This window comes from Carcharhinus amblyrhynchos, chromosome 9 (genome assembly GCF_965287045.1).
Source record: "Carcharhinus amblyrhynchos chromosome 9, sCarAmb.v2.hapA, whole genome shotgun sequence".
NCBI classification, from domain to species: Eukaryota; Metazoa; Chordata; class Chondrichthyes; order Carcharhiniformes; family Carcharhinidae; genus Carcharhinus; species Carcharhinus amblyrhynchos.
The window spans coordinates 41,331,133-41,353,042 of record NC_137332.1 but is presented as its reverse complement, the minus strand read 5'-3'; positions in this window follow the sequence as shown (position 1 = coordinate 41,353,042).

The window sequence follows — 21,910 nt, the reverse complement described above, 5'->3', positions numbered from 1 at the left end:
ATATAACAGGGCTGAGGCGGAGAAATATATGAAAACAATGTCTACATCTGCGTTCTGATAATTGAAGGCAAAATCTAGCTCAGGTCAACGGAAGATATAAAAGCCAAGCAATGAAGGAAAGTGTTAACCCGGATCTAATTGGAAACATTTAACAAAAGTTACGATACTTCTCAATTCCCCCTTTAATTCAAGATATGATTTAATAATGTTAGAAATGCACATTCTGTTATAAATGTGGAATTTTTTTAGTTGACTGCCATTACAGTATTGTACTCCTTCAGCAAGAAATCGAATGACATAGAACAACAAAGCCCAGACTACTGGAATGTTTTAACAATCTTGAAGCATTTATTTAAAAGTTGTATTTCCCTGAAGAGTGGTCTATGGTCAGATCTAAAGACAGATCAAAAACAAACAAACACTATCTTTACGAGTCCCTCAGAGTGGTATGTACCATCAGGCCTGTCAGCCTCTGTTTTCTTGGCACCTTGACAGCGTTCAGACCCTGGGGCAGAGAACTGGACTGCAAAGTGTTTACAACTTTTTTGAATTGTAGGCGAAACAGGAAAAGAAGGAAAATGTCAAAAATCACAATAAAACAAAGTCATTTAGAGTTTGAAGGAAGTGGAACACACAAACGTACAATTTATGTAAAAGTAGTCTCAGGTTTCTTAAAATAATTCGGTTTTACTTAGCTCACAGCGTGCAGCATTTACTGACTACAATACGCTGAACCATGTTTTAAGGAATGACTTACTGATTTGATAAATCTTTTTATATCTGTAAAAAATACAAAAAATAGGGGTATAAAGAAATATCCCATAAAGTAGTGAAAGTTCCTGAAGAAGTATTATGACTTAGCATCTATTGAAGCCAACAGACCCAAGCTATTGTAACAGTCACACACAGATCAGTTGCAGTGCTAATAGGATTACTGTGTCACTCCAATAACATACCTGACTAACAAGACAACCCACTCTATCATTAAATCTATACTCTAAGGTTAAACTGTCTTAAATTTCAGTTCTTTCAATCAATTTATCTCTTAGCTTAATAAATCACTTCTTGTTGTTGAGGTGTATGTGAGTGACATATGTAGGAGAAATACCTATGTCTATTCATTGTAAAATATAATATATTTCATCCTGCTTTGATGTAAATGATCATTTATAGAATCATGGGGCTCTATTTTACCATTTTAATTTGAAGTGCTGGGTGAATTTCAAACTGGGAGTGTTTCATATCTTACTTGGGCCCATTCTCAGGCACCTCCATATGCACTCTGCCTGAAAAAAGAGCAGCGATTCTGAATTGCCCTGCAGAAACCTCTGAGCGGGGCTTAATGCGCCCAAAGCTCTGCAGCTCCGACAAGCGCCTCCAACTGTGCATGCGCAGAAAAAAACAGAAAAAATAGAAAAATGCTCCCCTGTTACATCAGTCCCGGGCCAGATAATACATCCCCTGGCACCCACAGACATTGCCCCACCCCCACAAAATTACTGACCTCCTTATCCCCCACCCACCCACTACCCAGACTGATTGCAGCTCCTTGGCCCCCTTCCCTCCTCCACCGATCACATGCAGAGTTGCAGCGGGCCCTCTCCCCCCACTTACCACCCCACCCCCACCAATCACACACAGGGTGGCAGCAGATCCCCCTGCCCCCCGCCTCTAATCAGTAAACTGTAAACTGTCTGTGCTGTTATATGCACTGTCTGAGGCCAGAACTCTCCATTCACCTGACGAAGGGGCAAACCCCGAAAGCTTGTAAGTTTACTATCAAATAAATTGGTTGGACATAAACCTGGTGTTGTACCCCAGTCCAATGCCGGCATATCCACATCATGACCTCGCCTCACTCACCAGAGAGCCATCTGACCCGCCACCCTCCCCCCTACGCGAGAGCCACCTAACCTGCTTCCCTTCCCCACCCCCCACCAGACAGCCATCTAAGCCCCTCCACCACCACCACCAATTTGAATTAGAGAGCTGCCAGAAGCTCTGAACGTGCCTCCTCAGAAGCTGGAGTGCCCGAATCGGACCTTTGCGGACCATGTCTGTTTCATGCTAAGTCTGGATGGGCGAACACAGTGGTAAAGGGGGGAAGTATCGGTAAGTTTGGGGGTGCAGCCCATTAAATCAACATAAATGCATGCAAATGTATTTAATTGATGTCACGCCCATTTTGGGCGTGGTCCCAACAGTGGCCATTTTCGGCCATGGTAAAGGGGGAATGAGTGCAGAGGTGGGCGTTGATCGCACTACTCGCTTCACACCCAACTTTACCAAGTTTTTGTGCCCAAAAATGGCGCAATATGATGGTAAAATCAGGCCCATAGAATCCCTACCATTCAGAAGCAGACCATTTGACCCAACAAGCCTGCACCAACAACAATCCCACCCAGGCCCTATCCCCATAGTCCCATATATTTACCCTCCCTGACATGAAGGGGCAATTTATGGCCAATATCTTTGAACTGGAGCAGCTGGAGGAAACCTGCACAGACATGGGGAGAATGTGCAAATTCCACACAGGCCAGAATTGAACCCAGGTCACTAGAACTGTGAGGCAGTAGTGCTAACCACTTTTTTATATCAAAACCCTAATCCATAAACAAATTATATAATTTTCCATATCATGATATGTAACACCTTTTCATGTTAGAACATGTCAAAGAATTAAGCTGAGGGACTTTTTGTACAGAGGAAAATATAGCAACCACCAGTGAATGTATCTCAAAGAGCGGTGAATGATCAATCAGCCTATGTTTATCTAACATTCATCATCCCTTAGAAATTAAAAATGGTGCTTATTCTGTAAATGCTAGAAGTAACATGGTCAATTTTGACATAGGATTGGTTGATGATGTACTATTGACCAGGACAAATGTCCATCCCCTAGCAACAAACTAATTGCAGTAGGGTAGCAACTAATACACAGTACAGCTTTTTACCCAACTTTCTGTAGTTTCCTTGGAGGGAAAGCATGGCATTAAGTGAACAAATGCATGAAATATGATCATATAGTTCAATTGAAATTTCTCAAATAAAAATCCCATGAAAGACTGATGCATAATTAATGCATTTGAATAATGATTTTAATGTCAATGACTGACTGGAATTAGGCACAAAATACCAGCAAATGTCACAACCACTGCCTCACAGAGAAAAATAATGATGTAACATTGCGAATGACAATCCTTACAAATGAGACGGTGAACAATTGCATCCTTGCCCAGCAATAACTAGAGTTGGAGTCTTCACCTCCCTGCTCTAATGCTTTGAAACTCACTGCTTATTGTGTTCAGCACAAACTTAAGCCTATGGCTACCCACAGCAAGCAATAACTAATCCCCCTCTCAGTGTTAAATACCTTACACCTGCTGAAAAAGAGCTTGTACTTCTGCACCTGAAGCCACTCAGCATCATCAACCCAGCCAAGAACTTAACCACCACATGAGAATACTCCACATCCTCCCAACCTCTATATAGGTTGAATTGGGTTCTGAAGCAGCGCTGCTCCAGTGTCCCATTGAAAGGACAAATGTACTTAGTTCAAACCTCCTTCATGTATCATTAACCCCTGTTCCCCACTCCCTGTTCTCTTTCATGATGAAATAGAACTGAGTCAGCATGGCTTTGTCAAGCGGAGGTCATGTCTGACAAATTTGTTAGAATTCTTTCAGGAGGTTAGATAAAGGAGAACCAGTGGATGTGATTTATTCAGATTTCCAACAGGAAATTGACAGGATGCCGCACAGGAGATTGTTAAATAAGTTAAGAGCCAATGGTGTTAAGGGTAAGATCCTGGCATGTTTAAAGGGTTGGCTGACTGGCAGAAGACAAAAGAGTGAGGATAAAGGGGTCTTTTTCAGGATGACAGCCGGTGACTAATGGTGTGCCTCAGGGATCGATGCTGGGACCACAACTTTTCACAATATACGTTAACGATTTGGGAGAAGGATCTGAAGGCACAGTTGCTAAGTTTGCATATGACACAAAGATATGTAGAGAGATAGGTAGTATGGAGGAAGTGGGGAGGGCTGCAGAAGGACTTGGATAGGCTAGGGGAGTGGGCAAGGAAGTAGCAGATGGAATACACTTTGGTTATGCACTTTGGAAGGAGGAGTGGAGGCATAGACTATTTTCTATGTCTATGCCAGTTGTCAGCCCAAGAATGGATATTGTCCAGATCTTATTGCATTTGAACATGAACTGCTTCAGTGTTTGAGGAGTCGCAAATGATGCTGAACATTGTACAATCATTGGCAAACATGCCCACTCCGGCCTTATGATAGAGGGAAGGTCATTGATGAAGCAGCTGAAGATGTTGGGCCTTCGGAAATCAGAAGCACCAAGGGACTTGAGAGTCCTCATTCAAGATTCTCTTCAGGTTAACATGCAGATTCAGTTGGCAGTTAGGAGGCAAATGCAATGTTAGCATTCATGTCAAGAGGGCTAGAATACAAGAGCAGGGATGTACTTCTGAGGCTGTATAAGGCTCTGATCAGAGCCCATTTGTAGTACTGTGAGCAGTTTTGGGCCTCATACCTAAGGAAGGATGTACTGGCCTTGGAAAGGTCCAGAGGAGGTTCACAGGGATGATCTCTGGAATGAAGAGCTTGTCATACGAGGAATGGTTGAGGACTCTGGATCTGTACTCATTGGAGTTTAGAAGGATGAGGGGAGATCTTATTGAAACTTACAGGATACTGCGAGGCCTGGATAGAGTGGACGTAGAGAGGATGTTTCCACTTGTAGGAAAAGCTAGAACCAGAAGGCACAATCTCAGACTAAAGGGACAATCCTTTAAAACAGAGATGTGGAGGAATTTCTTCAGCCAGAGAGTGGTGAATCTGTGGAACTCTTTGCCACAGAAAGCTGTGGATGCCAGGTCATTGAGTGCCTTTAAGACAGAGATAGATAGGTTCTTGATTAATAAGGGGATCAGGAGTTATGGGGAAAAGGCAGGAGAATGGGAATGAGAAAAATATCAGCCATGATTGAAAGGTGGAGCAGACTTGATGGGCCGAGTGGCCTAATTCTGCTCCCATCTCTTATGGTCTTCTGGTCTTTTCCAGTCTTCTTTTCTTTTGCCCTTTCCATTTTCATCCGTCCATCCTTCCCATCTAGATCTCTCACCTTCACAGTGAAAGCTGTTGGGGGCTTTTTTTTACACAGGAGAAGTACAATGTGCTGCTACAAATTGCAATGGCTTTAAAGATTTATTGCTTCTCTCCATTTCAGCTCATTTTTAGATTCCACTTAAGATGAGAAAGTATTAAATGGCAACGTACGAACTGGGAACAGGAGTAGGACATTCTGAACTTCCAGCTTGCTCTGTCATTTAGTAAGATCATGGCTGATCTGATTTTGTCCTCAATTCTATTATCCTTTCAACCTTCATATACCCTTTTAGTCCCTTGTCAATCAATAATTTATCGACCTCTGCCTTAAAAATATTCAACTGCCCCTACTGCTCTCTGAGGGAAGAGTTCCACAGATTCTGAGTGAAAAGAATTCTCCCCATTTTCATCTTAGTTAGGAAACTGCATATTTTTAATCTATGTCTTTTAGTTCTAGTCTCTCCCACAAAGGGAAAGAACTTTTCAGCGTCCATTCCCGTCAAATCCCCTCCAGATTTTATATATTTCAGTAAGTTCACCTCATTCGTCTAAACTCTAATGGATACAGATCCAACCTGCCCAAACTTTCATATGGCACAGTGTCACAGTGGTTAGCACTGTTGCCTCACAGTGCCAGGGATCCAGGTTCGATTCCCGGCTTGGGTGACTGTCTGTGTGGAGTTTGCAATTCTCCCTGTGTCTGTGTGGGTTTCTCCGGGTGTTCTGATTTCCTCCCACATTCCAAAGATGTGGACAGGCCATGCTAAATTGCCCGTTAGTTTTAGGGGGATTAGGGCCTAGGTGGGATTGTTGGCAGTGCAGGCTCAAGGGGCTGAATGGCCTCCTTCTGTACGCGAGTGTTTCCTGGCATACAGGAAGATGGCTGCGGTTGTGGAGAGTCAGTCATCTCGGCTCCAGGACATGTCTGCAGGAGTTCCTCAGGGCAGTGTCCCAGGCCCAACATCTTCAGCTGCTTCATCAATGACCTTCCCTCTATCATAAGGCCAGAGTGGGCATGTTTGCCGATGATTGTACAATGTTCAGCACCATTCGTGACTCCTCAGACACTGAAGCAGTTCATGTTCAAATGCAATAAGATCTGGACAATATCCATGCTTGGGCTGACAACTGGCAATTAACATTCGCGCCACACAAATGCCAGGCAATGACCATCACCAATAAGAGACACGCTAACTATCGCCCCTTAATATCCAAAAGTGTTACCATCACTGAATCCCCCACTGTCAACATAATTTGGGTTGCCATTGTCCAGAAACTCAACTGAACTCGCCGCATAAACACAGTGGTTACAAGACCAGGTCGGGGGATAGGAATACTGCAGTGAGTAACTCACCTCCTGACTCCACAAAGCATTTCCACTATCTACAAGGTAAGAAGAGTGTGATGGAATACTCCCCACCTGCCTGAATGGGTGCAGCTCCATCAACACTCAAGGAGCTTGGCACCATCCAGGACAGAGCCGCCCACTTATTGGCACCACATCCACAAACATCCAATCCTTTCAACACTGACATTTAGTACCAGCAGTGTGTACTATTTACAAGATGCACTGCAGCAATTCACCAAATATCCTTAGACAGCACCTTCCAAACCCATGACCACTTCCATCAAGAAGAACAAGGGCAGTAGATACATGGGCAAACCACAATCTGCAAGTTCCCCTCCAAGCCACTCATCTTCCTGACTTGGAAATATTTTGCCATTCTTTTGCAGTCGCTGGGTCAACATCCTGGAATTCCCTCCATAACGGCATTGTGGATCAACCCACAGCACATGGACTGCAATGCTTCAAGATGGCAGCTTACCACCACTTTCTCAAGGGCAACAAGAGATAGGCAATAAATGCTGGCCAGCCAGCAACACCCATGCCCCATGAATGAATAAAAACTTAGGCCAGTTCAGAGGCTCTTAGCTATTGATGTCCAAATCCTTGCACAGGAGGCACTGCTCACTGGGCTAATCAAAAAATAAGGTCACTGAAGGCAGTTACCATGTCACATGGAAAGAGGTGACAGTCGTACTGGGTGGCACCTCTCTCATCCAGATGATGGCATGATAGTACCACAAAGTTTAATAACCTGATAAGGAAAGCCAAGGTAAGATGACATCAACCTCCCCTTTCACATTGTGGTATCATGGGAATCCTTCCACTGGTAATTACTAGGGGATTTTCGCAGTAATTTCATTGCAATGTTTATGTAAGCCTACTTGTGGCACTAATAAATTAATTTAAAACTTAAATTTAAACTTTAAGTCTTCATTAAAGCTACATTGTGGTTTGATGTCTCCCTAATTTCTCCACTCGGAATCAGTGTTTAAACCTTCCCTTATAACCCTCCAAGCTTGATATCCCTTACAAATCCAAATTATTAGGCTGAAGGGTTCTTCTAGCTCTTGTCCTTCAAGTTACTTAAGTTCTCTGTCACCACATGGAATAATTCTTTCTCCTGCATCCCAATATAACTACTCTTAATATAGTGCCAGTGGAACTTGTCACCCGTTGACCAGGAGAGACAGATAACCAACAAGTAGACCTCAGCTACAAGGAATCCAATGTTGCTCTATGATATGCCTTATTTACACTCTTTCGCAAATGCAGTAATTACCGAACCAGACAATAGCTTCCGCAGTGACTAAATGAAGCTCTTTGGGCCATTCAATGAATTTTGTCAACCATCAGTCTTCAGTGATGTGAGTCATTGATTGGGATGCATCACAGCTGCAGATTGGGACTCACTTATGCCAATTTGCTGTACAAAATCCTTGGCCAGTGTGGAAACGTTTGAGGAATGCCCAATTTTATCATGACAGGCTGAAGCTGGGTGGACAGGCTGTGATGAGAAAATGGGATCTGTGATGAAAAAATGATTTTTAATGGAGGTGTGCTGATTCCATTCCTGCTGCCATAGAGTCTCTGCTGTTACTCCTCTGCAGGTGGTCTTAGTCATAATGCTGGCATGATGGGAGGTGAGCAGTAGGTGGATTTTTAACATCCTTGTTTAGCGGCTGCCTGAGTTGATGTAAACCTTCTTGAGGAGCTTTCTTGTTGAGCTGTAATGGGGCAGGAATTTGCTCAGGACTGGGAGCTGGGTGAGTTGAGTTGATCTGAGGATACCCTGAGATGGTACACATCATTGTGTTGAGCTGGATATCTATGAGGCTGGTGTGCGATGAATTGTACGATGTGGTAGTCAATGGCAAGAGCTGAGGTTCTTCAGGTTTGAGTATCTGCACTCCATAAAGAGCCAGCAAGTTTGCTGAGGAAGTTTATTAGTGTTTTGATCTTTGCTGCTGTCTTACTCAGGTGTTTTTTGTATGTTGGCACATAATCAAGGGTAACACCAAGATAAGTGGGATGTTGTTCATGGTTCAGTCTCTTGCTATTCAAGATATTGTATTTTATCTTGACATTGGCACTTTGGAGGTGGAATATACTTGTGACTGTTTTGGTGCTACTGGGCTGTAGTTGTCTATCTTTGCAATATTATTGTTTTGTGCAAAAAAAATTCCTTATTGTGGGCGGGAATTAAAAATGTGCCAGAGTCAGAGATTTCCTCATTTTGACAGCACCCTAAAACAGAAAAAACAATGCCCATGTAAAGAGACCTGAGAAATGAGCAAATGTTTTCCACCTTGTAAGCATAATTACATGAATTACTTTCACTGAATGGTACGCTCATGAGAAGGCTTCACAACTTCCAACACTTCGCTGTGGATTGAGAGTAAAGTGATGGGGTGGAAATTCCATATTTATTCATGACTTATGGACTTTGCTGGCAAGGCCTGTATTTATTACCCATCCCTAATTTTCTTTGAGAAGATGGTGGTGGGCTGTCTTTCTGAACTGTAGTAATGTGTGTGGTGGGCTTGTTGCAATCTTGTGAGGGGGCAGGAATTTGCTCAGGACTGATGCTGTTAGGTAGGGAGTTCTTAGGTAGGTAGGATTTTGACCTGGTAACAATGAAGGAATCCTGATACATCTCCAAGTAAGGATGATACGGAATTGAAGGGAATTTCAAGATTGTGATGTTCCCATATATTTGTTGCCCTTGTTCTTATAGGTGGTAACCAGCATGGTTTGGAAAGTCAAACTTGGCAAGTTGCTGCAGTGCTTCTTGGAAATGATATACACAACTACCATGGTGCACTCATAATGAATAGAGCGAATACCTAATGTTCTGGATGTGTTGTGAAAGTGGGCCGCTTTGTCTTTTAAGTTTAAGTTTATTTATTAGTATCACAAGTAGGCTTATATTAGCACTGTAATGAAGTTTCTGTGAAATTCCCCAGCTCTGGATTGTGTTGAGTTTCTTCAGTGTTGTTAGATCTGCACTCATCCAGACAAATGGAGGATATTCCATCACACTCCTGACTTGTCTTGTAGATTGTGGAAATGATTTGGGGGGGGGGGAGGGGTCAGGAGATGAGTTACTCACCATGCAATACCAATCCTCTGACCTGCTCTTGTAACTATTATATTTCGGTGGCTGATCCAGTTAAGTTTCTTATCAATGGTAACTCCCAGGGAAGTTGGAAAAATCAGCAATAGTAATGCTGTTGAATGTCAAAGAGACATTGCTCGACTCTCTCGTGTGGAGATGGTAATTGCCTGACACCTAGGTGGCATAAATGTTACGTACCACATATCAGCCCAAATCTCAGTGCTGTCAACCTTCCAATACATGGCTGATGGTTGAGAGTAGAGTGATGGAATGGTAATTTGCCTGATTTAATTTATTCTGCTTCTTGCAGACAGGACACACCTAGGCAACTTTGCATTTCATCAGGTTAATACAGAGATTGTAGCTGGATTGAAACAAATTAGCCGGGGCGTGACTAGTTCTGCAGCACAATTTAATGTTCAGCATTATATCTGGAATGTTCTTCTATCTTTTGCAGCATCCAATGCACTGAACCGTTTATTGATATTATGTGGAGTGAGTGGAATTGGCTGAAGATTACTATCTGTGATGTTCAGGACCTCAGGAGGAGGCCAAGATGGACCGTCCACTTGGCGCTATAGGCTGTGGCTGGTTGTAAACACTAGAATCATAGGGGGAATTTTCCAATCTCGTTTGTAACCACCTCACTGCAAGTGCAAACGGAGATTTTGGCATTCCAACCAAAATTCCATTCACTTTTAGCTGCTCCGGAGAATCCCAGCCGTGAATGAGATTTTCAGCACTTGTCTTTTGTACTAACATGCTGGGATCCACCATCTTTGAGGGTGGAGATATCTTTTGGAAACTCCTGTTCCAGTTAGTTATTTAATTGTCCACCACTATGTATTTACATTTAATTGAAACCCATAATAATAATGATTAATGAGATGTAAATGATGCTTGTATGGTGTATACTATTTGCATTTGCAGGCTGGAAATTACCATAAATTTGGCATAAATAAGTTTGTGCAAAAATTGGACTCTTACAATTTTGTTGCACCAGTATTAATGCTCCCTTTCCCACAAAACCAGCCCATGTTTTCAGTCTCATCCTCTTCTGGCTCACTTAAAACAAAGTCCAAAACTTTACAAAATTAAATATCCACAGGTAATATCATGAAGTGTTTAATTATACTTATCTTTACTTTAGTTAGTAGCAAAAAAAATCCTAGCTTCTTGGAAGCAGTTGTAAAAGTGGGTTTTAGAATAATTTAATTTATGTGCCATTCGTGTGGTTCCAATTGTATTCAATGTCAGGCTAATGCCAGTTACTATGATATCTGTAAGAAAGTGCATCCCTCTAAAAAAAACTTGCATTTATATATCAGCTTCCACAATATCATAGAATAATAGAATCCTACAGTGCAGAAACAGGCCACTTGGTCATCGAGTCTGCACCAACCACAATCCCACCAGGCCCTACCCCCATATTCCTACATATTTACCCACTAATCCATGCATCTCAGGACACTAATGGGTAATTTTAGCATGGCCAATCAACCTAACCCACACATCTTTAGACTGTGGGAGGAAACCGGAGCACCTGGAGGAAACCTTTGCAGACAGTGACCCAAGCCGGGAATCGAACTCAGATCCCTGAAGCTGTGAAACAGCAATGCTAACCACTGTGCTACCGTGCTGCCCTATCTTAGTGCTTTCCAGCCAAGGAAAGACTTCTGAAGAGTGGCTATTCTATCACTATTGTAATGTCAGAAGCATAGCATCCAATGTGTGCACAGCTGGATCCCTGAAAATTGCTATCACCAGATAATCTTATTTTTGTGAAGTTGTTTGAAGGATAAACATTGGCTAAGGCACTGGAGATAACTTCCCTGTTCTTCTTTGAAATAGTACCATGGAATATCTTCGCTGGGAGGTCGGAGAGAGCAAACATTTTCCTGACTCACCCAGAAGCCAGCACCTCAGAGAGTATAGCACTGGAACATCAATCTAGAATTTTGCTGTCCAGTCTCTGCAATGGGAATTGGACTCACAACAGTTTGACTCAGGAGCAAGAGTGCCACCAACAGAGTCACAGCTGACACTAGCATGGAGGGAGGGGCGGGGGGCAGGGGGAGGGGGGGAGGTGGGGGGGGGGGAGCGCAAGCTTTCCCACAACAAATTTGTGGCTGAAACTCATAAGGAACAATTCCAAGTGGAACTGATGATTCTTGACCTCAGCCTGGAGCTAGGGAAATGCTTCCTGGAGGCTCACTCGAAACAAACACTCACAGCTTGCAAACCGCTTCTCTGGAGAAGAAAGGAGGCTAACTCAGGAAGATAAATATCCCAGCAAAAGTAACTTGCCTGAAGTCAAGTGAGCAAAGTGACCGTCACTGAAAATAGGACTATCCCTTCACCCCAACTCCCTTTGATTTTTGCATTGCTCACTCCTAGGAACCAAACATTTCACTTCAATCTGTAATCTTCAATTGTTCTCAGCCTATGAGCTGTTGTGGAAAGAAACCAAGTAGTGATCTATTCTTCTTGTTTGTACCACGCAATCAACCTGAACAAAATGTGTATCTAAATGTAAACTCTTGAAAATGTAATGAAGTCTAAGAGTTTCGGGGTTATACTCATACAGTCGTCCCATTACAGTGGAGTAAAATTGGGTGCAACGTACTTACTTGAAATATGTTCTGAGGGGAGTAAGAGAAAGGATCAATAACATCAAATTGAATGCAAATCTTATTTTGTGTGTGTCCTTGCATTAATCACACCTATGTATTGAACAGCTGGGGATGGTTGGGAAGGATTCTCTTTTGAATGATCACCCATTTTGGACTTGTGAAGTGAAATAAAGTAGATTCTGAAAGGCTACTGCCCCAAATCTCCCACCAAAAACTGCATAGAAAAGTCTTTCCAAAAATAAAATCATTTTTAAGCTTCCCAGCTGCCTACTCCATCATATCTAAGTGAGGTATTTTTAAAATTTGTTTATGAGATGTGGGCATCGTTTGCTGGACCTGCATTGTTTGCACATCCCCAGTTGCCTTTGGGAAGTGATGGTGAGCTGCCTTTTTGAACTGCTGCAGTCCCTGAAGTGTAGGTACACCCACAGTGCTGCTAGGGAGGGAGTTCCAGGATTTTTAACCAACAACAATGAAGGAACAGCGATCTATTTCCAAGTCACGATGGTGAGTGACTTGGAGTGATGGTGTTCCCAGATATCAGCTGCTCTTGTCCTTTTACATGGCAGTGGTCATGGGTTTAGAAGATGCTGCCCAAGGATCCTTTCTGCCTGAAATTCACCCCAAGTGATTACCACCAGGTTAGTGGCTGTACGAACTGCAGCATGGTACCTTTGAAGTGTGGATCCAATGAAGGAAGCTGTTTTGGGTTTTGTTACAGAAGATTGATGTTACTTTACTTGCATGTCAATCTCTATAATGACTTGGAACTTCAGACAGTAACTTTTGCTTTGAATCAACTCCATATGGTGTAATGACTCCAGTTCACCAGTTAGGTAAATAATATCTGTAATATTTATTTACGTACAACTATAATACAGAGGTTTTGCAGCCTTGTGCTGCCAGCCAGTTTCCAGGATCGAATCGGCTAGACAAGCCCAGGTTCGTTAGGGTGATCTCTCATCCTAACCTCTGATTGGTTACATGAGTCAAGTGACCCTCTCTACCTTAAAGAGAGCAACACCATATATGGCTTTATATTGGGAATTTCTCAGTGGCAATCCTAAGGATATGAGGAATGGCGATGGGGAAAGCAGTGAAAGGGTAGGGGGTGATTGGTACGATAAAAGGAAGGACTAATTTGTAGGACTACATTGTATGTGATTGAGGCCTGATGATGTGAAGGTAAGGGTGGTATCGTTCTTTTCACTTTCCACTAGGCTTCTAGGATTAGCCTCCTCACATATTACCAGCTCCCAGTAACCGTCAATCCTCCAAAGCTCTAATTTTCTGACTAACTGAACTCCATGGTACCCTTACCCCAACGCCTCAGACTCCAAGAGACTCTCTCAGTGCTTGTAAACCATAGGAATCCCTCCACAATTGCCACAGTGTTCCCAGTACACAAAGGTATAATGTTCTCAGAAGCACAGTAATCCCTTTCCAATGCTTTCCATCTCTGGAACACCATTAAATACTGCTTAAAATATGAGACTACATTCATCCCATTACTGCCATATTGGAGCAATGGTAATAAATCAGTGCCATATACCTCTGTTCAAACAAAATCTTTGACTCAGTTTAGCAATGCCTAAGGAGCTTTGCTAGTAATTTTCCAGCAAGGTTAAACACACTTATGCAAAGTAAAGAGCCAGTTTTATTGCGCAGTGGGCGTTGTCCTTACTTCTGAACCAAAGCTTTGAGGAGCAATCTTACCAAAAAATTCGAAGTGCCGAATGAGTGTGAAAGCAGGAGAGAATTGCACCCATTTTTTGGGTGACGTTATCTTATAGCATTTAGAAACAAATGAGACAGAGTGAGATTTTTGCCATTAGAGGAGTGGACAGTGTCTGTTCAATGTGGAAAGCCAGCTGCAGACTGCTAGAAGATGCTATTGTGCATGCACCCCAACCGTCCAGTGTACTGTGTACAAGAATAGAAGTGCACTGGGAGATTGTCACTCCTCCAGACATCATACCCCCACCCCCCGCCGATCGTGGCCCACGATCCCGCCTGGAATGATCACTGCTCCTATTCACCACCCCACCCCCGGTCGATCTCTGCCCTAGCAATCCTCAGTGAAGAGTATACAGCCCCCACGCTATGTAACAATGTTAAGAATTAAATATCCATTCTATGAACTGATTGTGTGTGTCACAGACAGTAACCAACATGTAATATTTCTATTGGAAGACCTTTTATGCACAATATTTATAGAATACTTAAAGTTATTTATTTATTTATTTATTAGTCACAAGTAAGGCTGACATTAACACTGCAATAAAGTTACTGCGAACTATTTGTTCTAAAGGGATTAATATCTCCTTAAAAGAGCAGAGATTAATTTTAAAGATACATGAAGTGTTCATACAGTAATAACTCATAACATTGCGTCAGGAATCTGTTCTCATCTCTTCACACTGGTCAGGGGAGAGAATAGCATTATAACTGTCTGGTAGATAAGACGAAACATGGACAAGGCTAAATTAATTTGAATCAAAATAAACGTTTTCTGATTGAGTATCAGGTTTTTGAGTACAAAAGTTGTAAAAATAATGTGAATATTGTCATCTGTAGTACTTTGCTCAAAACGTTGTTTCTTAATGTTATTGCAATAACATGAAGGAAAATTCTTGAAAACAATATCTTGGTTCATACACATTTTCAATTTGATTTAATGTAAAACAAAATCAACAATGTGCCAAAATTCCAGAATTTAGTTCATATAAAGCATCAATGCAATATGGGATACTTCAAACTAATAAGTTAAAACATCTAGCTCAACTCTCTGTAAAAAAAACCCTTTGAAAAGCTATATCAATTATATTCGAATGAGATAAACAAACATTAATTATTTCCTTTTACCAATACTTAATTGTAATTAATTCAGTCTGAATGGAAATGGTCATCTAAACAATTCAGTTAAACTTAGCTTATTTTGGTAGCAGCTACAGTTATGTTGGCCTCTCTTCATGCTTAGTAGGTCTTTGAACAAAGCGGGAGCTGAGCTTTGTTCCCAATCACTGTGTGGCCATACACTTTTTTTATGTAAGTTACTCTGGACAAGAACTTCTCTGTTTAACAGTTCAGTCCCTATAAAAAAAAAGCCAAGGCTTTACATTATTTATCTTGTACTATTTTACTTTTATCCCAAATTCAGCTGTGTTATGTTCTGCTGGATTTGGTTTTACATGATCGTCTTGGAGAGACCTTTCTTCGAAGAGCACTACAATGCTTCTTTGTTTATCCTCCTCAGTCTGTGCCCTTCCAAGTTGAATGAATGAACCCCAAATGTTTTGATTTGCTCCCCGCTGGCTGTCTTGATGAATCAAGCTGTCTTTTGGCTTCAGATTTTTCTTGTGTAGCCCATGCTGCATGACCTCTGGGCAGCAAGTGCTGGCACCCTCTTCCTCTGAGCTAGTCTGTTTTTTTTGCTATAAAACCTAAATGACATAATCTTGCTATCACAGTGGTATTAAACAGAACTACTTTCTTCCTTATGCAAGTCCTTGAATTAATTTTAGAAAACAAACTAATATTCTGAGAAATGATATTGATTTTCATCGTAATTCCAAATCAATCATTATTTTCCTTCAAGCATATTGCTTTCTATCCACTTCACTTCCACCAGTGTGACCCCAATATAAAGGAAGGTTGTCTTGTGAAAATTCTGTGATGGCACTTTGCCAGTTCATTTCACGAATATTTACTCATGAGAACACTGAAGCTGGAAACTTTTTGTTCTTTTCCTTTGATGAGGAATGAAAAGTTAAGCCAAATTTTCCACTGTTGTAGTTTCATCTAGAAGTCAGGTGGTCAGCAGTTTATATATTCAACATATTCGTGCTGCATCTCAGTAAGAGTAATCTACACATAAAATTTGCTTTGTGTTACTTAATTCACCCTTTCGGAATCGAGTGACCAAATCTTGTGAATTTTACATTCCAATCAGAACAATGGAATTGTCTTCCAAATTCAACATTTGGAAGAAGATTCCATTTGCAATTTGCCGATGAAGCAAGCTTCCTGTGAAAAACTATGAAGAACAGGTGACGCAATCCCTAAAATTATTAATTCTTCTGCAAAATTAGCTTTCTTTTTACACTGTAATATAACTGTTTAACATTTTAACGAAGAAATAATATGCAAATTAAATGAACAATACTCTGTTCATTTTCAAATCTTTAGAAACTACTATTATCTCTCATTCTTTTATATCAGCAATACATGGACATGTGCTCTGCCGAAAGGCAGGTCCTTGGCTCATTGTCTGCTCATGTTTATTCCTAAACCCTTTTTTCTCAGTGATGGTTTGTCATTGCTTTTCAGTCTTGGGCAGGGCAAGGAGACAGCTCCCAAGTATTTCTCAGCCAGAGCAGGAATTGAACCTGCACAGTTGGTGTTATTTCTGAACCACATGCTAGCCATCTAACCATTGAACTAACAGCTCTTTATGTCAACAACACAATAAAACAACAACTCAAACAATGTTGAGGAGATCTTTTAACAAGAGTGTCCCTCCTGATCCCACATCTTAGGATTTCCCTGCTTCAGCTTACTGCTTCCCTGTTTGCTTGGGAGGCAATGGCATACTGGTTTTATTGCTAGATTATTAATCCAAAAATTCAGCGAATGTTCTGGGGACCCGAGTTTGAATCCTGCCACGTCAGATGGCGGGATTTGAATTTATTTTTTAAAAAATCTGGCTGTAGGAATCTATGAATGACTTGATTGTCAGAAAAAACCCATCTGGTTCACTAATATCCTTTAGGGAAGAAAATCTGCCATTCTCACCTGGACTGGCCTACATGTGACTCCGGAGCCACAGCAATGTGATTGACTCTCAACTGCTCTCAGGCAACTAGGGATGGGCAATAAATGCTGGCCAGCTAGTGACACCCGCATCCCATGAGTGAATTAAAAAAAGCCTTCTCCCCTACTTGGATTGCAAACTGTACTGATTTCTTCCCATTCTGTACCTTTCTTACCTGCTATGTTGGAAAATGTTTTGCTGATTTCATGCAACAGCTTGACGCCCACCACTCTCCCCTACCTCCCCCGCTGTGAATTTCACTCCTGTCCACTATCATCAATGCTATCTCTGCTAACTTTGGTGGGCATTAGTGTTGGTACATCTAAATGATTCTTGGGAATCAAAGAGGGTTAAATTCAGGCAGCTTACTGATGTAATATTATTCCCTTGTGTGTAAGTGGTGAAGTTCTAGGAGCCCTGGACATTGGGACCTCGAATCTCATTGTCACAAAAATGAGTTTGTGACAGGAGATGTGTACTTAAGACCAGGTTTGTGTTCATCACGTTTGGAGGCTGCAGGTATGAGAGATTAGGCTGGGGGTGATCTGGATGCTAAGTTTGGTGATCTGGATGCTAACTTTGCTTTTATTTTGGTATTGTGTAAGCTTAGCTTTTACTGGGGCTGGCACTGGCTGCAGGGAGAACAGTAGGTTCTAGTTCTCTTTATTTACATTTGCTTTAGGTATGGATATAAGGATACCTCTTCTTTGTCCTTTCAAAATGGATAATGTACTTCCAGTTTGAAGTTGGCATATACTTCCTGTCTGCCATGTTGGGACCTTAGAAGAGCTACAATGCAAGAAAAACAGATCCTAAGTGACTATAACTTAATCCCCTGATCTCTGAAACAATTTGCTGACAGATATCTATTAGTGGAAATCACTTCTGTGCTTAATTTACCGATTTAGCAGTAAGTACTGGTGCAAATGTATTTGCAACAACCCTGCATTATTAGACATTAAATTCCAACTTTTGTTTCTGTTTTTTCACCACTTAACTCCAATTTTCATTTACATTGTACTTGTACTGGGGTTTGCTATGGTACTAAATCTGCAGAGGATTTTAAGATAAGATGAGAATAAGACTCACTTTGCTAAAGTTTGAAAGTTTTAAAGTTTTAGCGTATTGGTATGTCTCATTTTTGAATCCAGTTGTTTCTCACACTGGTCAAACTTGCCTATATATTTCAAATTAACTCAGCTTGCACTCTTCCAGCAGTCTCTCTGCTTTCCATTTACGACTGCAGTCACAGTCTGGAATACTAATACAAAGGGATGACAAAAGGGATGTGGTGCACAGCTCAACTCTCCTCACTCATTATTAACTTAGACAGACACATTTGTTGCATAGCTAAAACATTTATTTTTGCTGGCAACAGTTTCTCACTGGGTTAGAAGCAGTGGCACTGCATGCCTTTGCCCTAATGACTGACATAGATTCTTAGATATCCAGACTCTGCAGGAGTCCCTTCGCTTCTGCCGACAGTTATTTTGCAACGTCCATACCAAAAATAAACAATGTAATAAAACCATGATGCACACTTATATTAATCTGCAATGACACTGCTTCAACCTACCCTAAATTAAATTGTTTTTTAGCTGGCTTAGTCAAGAAAAATATACGTATGAGATTAGGAGAAGACCATATGGCAGGCAATATTCCCTTGCAAGACCTGGGCAGCCCTGATCAGTTCTAAAAATAAGCCAAATTTCTTGTATCATCTGCCCTCAATTTACTCCCAGCTGACCTGGGGACCCTATCTGTCAATTCAGCCCACATCTGTGGCCATCACCAAATAAATGCTGCAGGATTCCAGGACATATGGCCAAAGCTGTGCAGTGTATGTGATATTCATGGGAAATCTACTGAACACCGCAATTTCCTGCAGTCACACACATTCCCTCCAGCTATATATATATTTCCACTAGCAGAAAAGCTCAAGCCAAGTCGTGGCATTTTGTTGTGCTGTAACCATAAGAATGTTTGAAAACAAAATACACAACTACAAAAAAAACAGACCTCAAATCCAAAATACCTTTGGCATTAACACTTGCTACTTGATTGTGTACATTGCTTCATATTCTTTCTTGGTAAAAATACAAGTGCTGGAAGGAAGGGAGTAAAAGCTTATGCTATGAAGCATCCCTGGAATCTGAAATCTAGACTTTTAGTGAGTGTGTTTGGCTAAGAGTTTGTAGCTTGGGCTGCTATAATTCAAAAGTGAGAAACAAACTGCAAACAGCTGAAGCAATTTATTACGCATTTTAATTGAAGAGTTGGAACAGATTTGTGGGTATTAAATGAATGAATGAATAAATCTAGGAATACGTAAAATAATTGCGGCTTGGAGATGTCAATAATCATCAGTTCATGGTTATAAAAATTTTGTGACAAGTTATTTCATTTATTTGTATTCTCCAGTGCTGTGTTATTGTAAATTGATTTATATTAAACCTGTTAGTGCAACAAACATAACATAAGAACATAAGAAGTAGGTGCAGGAGTGGGCCATCTAGCCCTTCGAGCCTGCCCCGCCAGTCAATAAGATCATGGCTGATCTGAAGTGGCTCAGTTCCACTTTCCCGCTTTCTCCCCATAAGCATTAATTCCCTTGCCTACCAAAAACCTATCTACCTGTGTCTTTAATATATTTAGCGAGGTAGCCTCCACCACTTCAATGGGCAGAGAATTCCAGAGATTCACCACCCTTTGAGTGAAGAAGTTCCTCCTCAACTCTGTTCTAAACTGCACTCCCCCCTTATCTTGAGGCTGTGCCCCCTAGTCCTGCTATCCTTTCTGAGCGGGAAGAATCTCTCTACCTCTACCCTATCCATCCCCTTCATTATCTTATACGTCTCTATGAGATCCCCCCTCATCCTTCTAAACTCCAACGAGTACAGACCCAGTCTATTTAGTCTCTCTTCATAGTCCAACCCCCTCATCTCCGGTATCAGCCGAGTGAACCTCCTCTGCACTCCCTCCAAGGCCAAAATATCCTTGCGTAAGTGCGGTGACCAAAAGGATATTTTGGCCTTGGAGGGAGTGCAGAGGAGGTTCACTCGGCTGAGACTGGAGATGAGGGGGTTGGACTATGAAGAGAGACTACATAGACTGGGTCTGTACTCGTTGGAGTTTAGAAGGATGAGGGGGGATCTTATAGAGACGTATAAGATAATGAAGGGGATGGATAGGGTAGAGGTGAAGAGATTCTTCCCGCTCAGAAAGGACAACAGGACTAGGGGGCACAGCCTCAAGATAAGGGGGGTGCGGTTTAGAACGGAGTTGAGGAGGAACTTCTTCACTCAAAGGGTGGTGAATCTCTGGAATTCTCTGCCCGTTGAAGTGGTGGAGGCTACCTTGCTAAATATATTAAAGACACAGGTAGATAGGTTTTTGGTAGGCAAGGGAATTAATGCTTATGGGGAGAAAGCGGGAAAGTGGAACTGAGCCACTTCAGATCAGCCATGATCTTATTGACTGGCTGGGCAGGCTCGAAGGGCTAGATGGCCCACTCCTGCACCTACTTCTTATGTTATGTTTGTTGCGCTAACAGGTTTAAGATAAATCAATTTACAATAACACAGCACTGGAGAATACAAATAAGTGAAATAACTTGTCACAAAATTTTTATAACCATGAACTGATGATTATTGACATCTCCAAGCCGCAATTATTTTACGTATTCCTAGATTTATTCATTCATTCATTTAATACCCACAAATCTGTTCCAACTCTTCAATTAAAATGCATAATAAATTGCTTCAGCTGTTTGCAGTTTGTTTCTCACTTTTGAATTATAGCAGCCCAAGCTACAAACTCTTAGCCAAACACACTCACTAAAAGTCTAGATTTCAGATTCCAGGGATGCTTAGTAGCATAAGCTTTCATTCCCTTCCTTCCAGCACTTGTATTTTTACCAAGAAACATCTCAACATTACAGTAAATAAAACACCTTAAAATGCATAAGATAAACACTCACAGCGAGTATTTATTTGGCTCCATTCTGGGTAACTGAACAACTTGGAGATGGAATGTTCCAAGTTTGACCCTCAATTTGTGTTCAGTCAGGGCACTGGTAGCAATGCTGTAATTGGCTTCCATAACCTGGGATTAGGGAGGAGAAATGATTACTCCTGATTACCATCTAGTGACCCATGTCGAAAGTGTGCTGCACTTATCAACTTTGGGTGAGGAAAAGATTGGGCTCAATTGAAATAAGCCCCACAGCTGAATAACTTGATGACATGCACTGTCAAGACTCACACATGGAGGATGAGAACTTGGCTGAGGTACTAGAGGATAATTGACGTTTGTAAAACGAATGTATGAACCAAGACAATGTTGATGGATTATTTAACTACATAAGCAACCAAAGCCAATCCAATTCTGTCCTCAAATTGTGCACACAGCACTCACACAGACACAGACACACACTCATAGCAAAGTTACTGATTAAGATTGGGAGAGGATGAAAGAAAACAAGCAGAAAATAGGAGAGAATATAATTTTTTTTTAGTTTCCCATAATGAGAAAATATTGAGGTTCAGTTCATGAAATATTTTGCATATTTGTTTTCTGAAACTTAATTTAACAATAAGCCCTCCCTCCATCTATATACACAATGGGATTCCCTTCTCTCCATACAACCTTCTCTAAGGGAGGTGGTGGTGTAGTGGACTGGTAGTCCAGAGGCCCAGGCTAATGCCCTGGTGTCATAGATATATATCCCTTCAGGGCAGCTGGTGCGATTTAATTTCAATTCATCAAATCTCAAATTGGAAGCTAGTCGCAGTTAAGGTGATCACGGAACTATCATCAGTTGTCCTGAAAACACATCTAGTTCACTAATGTCCTTTAGGGAAGGACATCTGCCAT